Source organism: Ranitomeya imitator, chromosome 1, assembly GCF_032444005.1.
Source record: "Ranitomeya imitator isolate aRanImi1 chromosome 1, aRanImi1.pri, whole genome shotgun sequence".
Lineage (NCBI taxonomy): Eukaryota > Metazoa > Chordata > Amphibia > Anura > Dendrobatidae > Ranitomeya > Ranitomeya imitator.
Window position 1 is genome coordinate 251,584,629 of NC_091282.1, and position 7,480 is coordinate 251,592,108.

Genomic DNA, 7,480 nt, shown 5'->3' on the forward strand with positions numbered 1-7,480 from the left:
CCTTCTCTCACAGAGTCGGCTATTTCCAAGTTGGCAGAGGGACCAGGTCCTTTAGGAGACTTGGATTTAGCTTTAGGCTACTTTCACACTTACCTTGTTTTGTATCCGTCACAATGCGTCATTCTGAGAAAAAAACGCATCCTGCAAATTTGCCCGCAGGATGCGTTTTTTCCCATAGACTTGTATTGCCGACGGATCGCGACGTATGGTCACACATTGCGTCTGTCATGCACTGGTTGCGGCGGGTTTTGGCGGCTCATTGTCTGGAAAAAACGTTCAAGGGAATGTTTTTCTGTGCGTTGTATCCTGTTTTTCCGTCTGCGCATGCCCGGCAGGAAATCTCGCTCTCTGTCTCTTTCCTGCCCGGGACTGCAGACGGAAATGTGAAAGGACACACTTCCGTCGGTACGTCGCGCCGATGCTTTGTGACGGGCGACTACCGACGGAAATGTGAAAGTAGCCTTAGCGCTAAGTAGCCCTTTTTTTACTGAGAAATTAACTTCTAGTAGGAAAACATCAGTGTAAATTGTGTAATTCTATTAGTATTTTCAGGGGAAAGGTGGTTTATGGCTCAAGTAACTATAATGTTTGCCTTTAGCATAACCTGGAGGCTTGCTGGGAGGAAGAGGCTCAGATTGCGCGGACCAAACGTAGTTGGCAACATTTCAAGATTTTTAGATTCCATGTTTTACCTGGGTTTGTATGAGGCCACCACAGAAACACGTGGAAAACTCTCTGTAGAATTTGCCATGGTTCAGATTCAAACCCAGACCTGAAAGTCAAGAATGTTAACCACTGAGCCAAGACTGAAAATCGAGTGCTAACCACTGAGCCAGACCTGGGAGTCAAGAGTGCTAACCACTGAGCCAGACCTGGGAGTCAAGAGTGCTAACCACTGAGCCAGACCTGGGAGTCAAGAGTGCTAACCACTGAACCAGACCTGAAAGTGAAGAGTGCTAACCACTGAGCCAGACCTGGGAGTCAAGAGTGCTAACCACTGAGCCAGACCTGAAAGTGAAGAGTGCTAACCACTGAGCCAGACCTGGGAGTCAAGAGTGCTAACCACTGAGCCAGACCTGGGAGTCAAGAGTGCTAACCACTGAGCCAGGACTGATAGACAAGAGTGGTAACCACTGAATCTCCGTGCTGCCCATAACAACAGATAATGCAAGAAGGAACTGGTACAAAAGATTGCTGGAGGGAGAATCATTGGCATAACGATATAAAATGTGGCTCAGTACTAGTAGAGATGACGTCTGCCCTTCAGCTGCAAAAAATGTCTTATCCACAAAATGATTATCAATGTCCGCATTTGTTAAATTCAGCAGCCCAGCAACAAAACTGATTCATGAGCAACAGTCCAATTAATGGTCACTAATCTGTGACTGGACTGTGGAACCACTGCTAAACAATTCATTTTATTGCCTATACAGTAGCAGCCGAGCTGAGGCTTAAAGGGAACCTGTCACCCCCAACATCGAAGATGAGCTAAGCCCGCCGGCATCAGGGGCTTATCTACAGCATTCTGGCGCCGGGAAAGGTCAGAGAGGCCCAGCACCTGCGCACTGCAGTACTTTGCTCTGCTCTCAACAGGGCAGACAAAGTATGCTGGAGCCACAGCGTGAAGAGCAGAAGAGGACGTCATCGTAAGAATATGGGAGGCCCCAGACCGCGACGCCTATCGGACCCGGACCGCCCGCCCAGGTGGTGAGTATAATCTAACCTCTTTTTCTCATCTTTCAGGTTACATCGGGGGCTTATCTACAGCATTCCAGAATGCTGTAGATAAGCCTCTGATGCCGGTGGGCTTAGCTCACCTTCGATTTTGGGGGTGACAGGTTCCCATTAAAGGGGATTGTCTGGCATTTTGCAATGATGGTGTATTCTTAGGTTAGAATATCAATGAGACTGTGACACCCGGCGTTCTTGCCAATGAACTGTTCCCAGTGTCCAAATCAAATATAGAATCACTGCACTCAATAGAGAGGTATGCTTTTCAAGTGAAATGAATTTTTATTAACGGTGATGGGTGAAGCGACAGTGACGTTTCGGCCGAACTCCGGCCTTTATCATATAGTCGCCTTAGAGGTCACCAAGAGGATATTGGAACCGTTTTTTGAAATTTTTCAAATTGATGCAATGTATCCAGCTTAGTGGATGATCCAAGAGGGGTAAGCCAGGGGAACGCTCTCCTGACCGTGACAACTGGGAAATAATGGTGGCGCAGTGGTCCTGCGGAAGCACAGGCGTGCTGGTGCAGTGTGTTCCCAGTGTCGGCGGTGTCCGGCTGTGCTCAGCTGCATCAACTATATAATGAAATAAGGGCAGATGTGTGGTACTCGGCCGTGGCCTCTATGACTGATGGAGCTGTGTAGTTACGCTCTGCAACTGAGCACAGGGAACATTCCCCATTGATCTGATATTGATGATCTATCCTAAGGATAGGCCATCAATATAAAGTATCAGACAACCCTTGTAACTCGGGCAACAAAGTAACCAATTAGGATCATTCTTCTGGACATGTGTTGTGCGGTGAATTGCAGAACAGGTCTGTAGTCAAGTGAAATATGAAGGTGAAATAGTACTGATTTGTATTTAACCAATTTCTTCCCCTATATAAAAAAAACAACTTACACCGGCAGAAAACACCTAACCATTCAACAAAATTATTTGCATTGAGACATGGTCTTAAATGGGTTAATCTTTGAAGAATGATTACACAATATAGTAATATTATATAACAAAGATTTTGCTGCTTCCATCTTGATTTTCTAGAAATAGTAGACAGGAATTTAAAGCTGTTGTCTACATCACACAACCAGTTCTTCTTTACCTTAAGTGAATGTTGATCTGATAACGGTTGTTTGTTATATATAGCTAAGGGTTGTGTTAGTTATGAGGCACTGAACACCATTAATTGACCATTTAGTTTGGGGTCTATGTATTTGCCATTGATGCATACACACACCTTGAATTGTGGCAAAGTAAATTCCTACAGGTGGGTATTATAGTTCCATGTGCCACGTGTTGTTCCTCCATGAGGCACTACATATCGGCAGGGCTGGACTGGGACTAAAATTCAGCCCTGGCATTTGAAGGTACACAGGCCCACTTGTCACATGGTGACTGTATAATATCTTTGTACACTTGTAGGTTACAAGTAGTGAGGGGAGTGTAACACGACTATATAACATATAATTACAGCTGTATCCAGCATTACAGCTCGGTCCTATTTATTGCTTTTAGTTGCAGCTCCAAGAAAAGCCGCTACTTTACTTACATATCATAGAAGAAAAAATGGAGTTTATGTCTATAAAGATATAACAAGTTTATTAGTTACACAATTGACAATCATAAAATATCAAAACAATTATAATCCAATCACAATTGATTACCAGCAGAAAGAAGGTGACGGTAGCAAAGATGGAAAAAAGCACGGCGTGGAGGATCTTAATGCCATTTAAATCATTCTAAAGTGCATAGTGCAAACGGTCAATAGGTATAGGACCAGACTCTGTGAGGTCTATGTCAATCATAACCAATCTATACAGTGAAGTCACTGAGCCCCCTGACGAAGCTGACGCGAAACACGCGTTAGGGCCACGACGTGGTTTTTCTTGGTCGCCATTACCTGGGTAAGGACTTGGAGTGGGTTTATCCCTTGTGATTACCTATTTGGCTATTAATTTTTTGAGCCTGTGCGCAGGGCTCAGTGACTTCACTGTATAGATTGGCTATGATTGACATAGACCTCACAGAGTCTGGTCCTATACCTATTGACCGTTTGCACTATGCACTTTAGAATGATTTAAATGGCATTAAGATCCTCCACGCCGTGCTTTTTCCATCTTTGCTACCTTCACCTTCTTTCTGCTGGTAATTAGTGTTGAGCGATACCTTCCGATATCGGAAAGTATCGGTATCGGTTTGGATCGGCCGATATTCAAAAAATATCGGATATCGCCGATACCGATACCCGATCCCAATGCAAGTCAATGGGACCAAAATATCGGAATTAAAATAAACCCTTTCTTTCCTTGTAGGTTCATTCTACCTGAAGGAAAACAACTAAGAATAATGTAGGATGTATGGGGGAGGTGGCGGAGACATTAAAGGCAATGAGGATTAGTCCAATCAAATAGAATAGCATGTTTTTTTTTTTTTTTTAAAGACGTTCGGATTGAAAAAGATATTGAGTATGTAAATTTTTTTTATTTTGTCAGATATTGATGTTTCACTATTCCACGCCCTTCCCATTCTTTTTTTTCTTTTTTTTTTTTTCTTTTCCCACACTTTCATCTTCATCATCATCAGCATCCTTGACATCAACTTCTTCACCTTATTCATCTTCTTCTTCATCTTCTACCTATTTTTTTTTTTTATTACATTCTTCATATTCATTTTCTTCAACTATTATTATTCTTCCTATTCTACATATTCTTTTTATTCCACTGTTATTATTCTTCCTATTCTACTTCTTCATCATATTCTCATTTGTGACAGGCATTCCCGTAGTTGTTATCTATAAAAGTTGGAAGATTACACCTTCCGTTCTGCCAGTCACAAAAGTTACATTTGTCCGCGTTCAGTTTGGCCTGCAGCATCAGGCTTTATCCAGGGGCACCACGAGGAGGAACGGACTCACCCCCATACACTGCTTAGTCTTCTTCTGCATATAATTTAGATAATATCTTTTGCTCTGATATTAAGTCTTATGCTTAATGTTCTTCTGCTCTTTGTTCTGCAGCCTCTTGTTCTTCTGCTTCTCGGTCTTCCATGTTGTCGTCTCCAGGGTCTTCGTCTCCAGTGTCGTCATCTCCGCCGTCGTCGTCTCAGCCGTCGTCGTCTCCGCCGTCGTCGTCGTCGTCGTCATCGGGGTGGTCTTCCGGGTCGTCGTCATCGGGGTGGTCTTCCGGGTTGTCGACGTTAGGGTCTTCAACTTGGAAATGTAGCAGAAGGTACAAGAAGGCTGAGAAAATGCCAAGAACCAGCTGATGGAACTGGAACTCGGATGGCTACCCGAAGGTTCAAGAGCCTATGGAACTACCGAGGACCAGCTGACGTTACTGGAACCCGGTTACTAAGCAGGAGGTACCCGTGCTAAAAAGCACTACCAAGGACCGCCTGACGTTGGCGGAACTCGGATACCCAGAAGGAGGCACCTAAGCCAAAGGCTCTGCCCGGAACCAGATGACGTTACTGGAACCAGGATGGGGAGCAGAAGGTACAAGAGCAAAAGACACTGCCGAGAACCAGCTGACGGTACTGGAACCCGGATGGGTAGCCGAATGTCCAAGAGCCAATGGAACTACCAAGGACCAGCTGACGTTACTGGAACCCGGTTACTAAGCAGGAGGTACCCGTGCCTGAAAGCACTACCAAGGACCACCTGACATTGGTGGAACTTGGATACCCAGAAGGAGGCACCTAAGCCAAAGGCTCTGCCCGGAACCAGCTGACGGTACTGGAACCAGGATGGGGAGCAGAAGGTACAAGAGCAAAAGACACTGCCGAGAACCAGCTGACGGTGCTGGAACCAGGTGGTGGACCCGAAGGCCCACAGGAGAGGAGAGAACAGCTAGGCCGCGAGGCAGCCGCAGTTACCGAACCCCAACAGTCCTACAGGGGGAGCTGGGCCTACTGGCACTACAGAACCAGCCTTGACTACCAGTTCACGCAGCCCACATAGGAAGCTCCTAAACTGGAGGCACCCTGGAGTTGGCTAACTCGACCGCCCCACGACGGGGCAAGCATAGGCGTCTCAGTGAAGTTGACACAACCCGGAAACAGCTGACGGTGCTGAAACCAGGCTTGGCACGAGGGAGTACCTGTGACAAGAACACTGCCGAGAACCAGCTGGCGGTGCTGGAACCCGGATGCGTTGCCCCAGTGTGCAAGAGCCAATGGCACGACCGAGGACCAGCTGACGGTGCTGGAACCCGGTTACTAAGCTGTAGGTGCCCGCGCTTAAAAGCACTACCAAGGACCGCCTGGCGTTGGCGGAACTCGGATACCCAGGAGGAGGCACCTAAGCCAAAGGCTCGGCCCGGAACCAGCTGACGGTGCTGGAACCAGGTGGTGGACCCGAAGGCCCACAGGAGAGGAGAGAACAGCTAGGCCGCGAGGCAGCCGCAGTTACCGAACCCCAACAGTCCTACAGGGGGAGCTGGGCCTACTGGCACTACAGAACCAGCCTTGACTACCAGTTCACGCAGCCCACATAGGAAGCTCCTAAACTGGAGGCACCCTGGAGTTGGCTAACTCGACCGCCCCACGACGGGGCAAGCATAGGCGTCTCAGTGAAGTTGACACAACCCGGAAACAGCTGACGGTGCTGAAACCAGGCTTGGCACGAGGGAGTACCTGTGACAAGAACACTGCCGAGAACCAGCTGGCGGTGCTGGAACCCGGATGCGTTGCCCCAGTGTGCAAGAGCCAATGGCACGACCGAGGACCAGCTGACGGTGCTGGAACCCGGTTACTAAGCTGTAGGTGCCCGCGCTTAAAAGCACTACCAAGGACCGCCTGGCGTTGGCGGAACTCGGATACCCAGGAGGAGGCACCTAAGCCAAAGGCTCGGCCCGGAACCAGCTGACGGTGCTGGAACCAGGTGGTGGACCCCAAGGCCCACAGGAGAGGAGAGAACAGCTAGGCCGCGAGGCAGCCGCAGTTACCGAACCCCAACAGTCCTACAGGGGGAGCTGGGCCTACTGGCACTACAGAACCAGCCTTGACTACCAGTTCACGCAGCCCACATAGGAAGCTCCTAAACTGGAGGCACCCTGGAGTTGGCTAACTCGACCGCCCCACGACGGGGCAAGCATAGGCGTCTCAGTGAAGTTGACACAACCCGGAAACAGCTGACGGTGCTGAAACCAGGCTTGGCACGAGGGAGTACCTGTGACAAGAACACTGCCGAGAACCAGCTGGCGGTGCTGGAACCCGGATGCGTTGCCCCAGTGTGCAAGAGCCAATGGCACGACCGAGGACCAGCTGACGGTGCTGGAACCCGGTTACTAAGCTGTAGGTGCCCGCGCTTAAAAGCACTACCAAGGACCGCCTGGCGTTGGCGGAACTCGGATACCCAGGAGGAGGCACCTAAGCCAAAGGCTCGGCCCGGAACCAGCTGACGGTGCTGGAACCAGGTGGTGGACCCGAAGGCCCACAGGAGAGGAGAGAACAGCTAGGCCGCGAGGCAGCCGCAGTTACCGAACCCCAACAGTCCTACAGGGGGAGCTGGGCCTACTGGCACTACAGAACCAGCCTTGACTACCAGTTCACGCAGCCCACATAGGAAGCTCCTAAACTGGAGGCACCCTGGAGTTGGCTAACTCGACCGCCCCACGACGGGGCAAGCATAGGCGTCTCAGTGAAGTTGACACAACCCGGAAACAGCTGACGGTGCTGAAACCAGGCTTGGCACGAGGGAGTACCTGTGACAAGAACACTGCCGAGAACCAGCTGGCGGTGCTGGAACCCG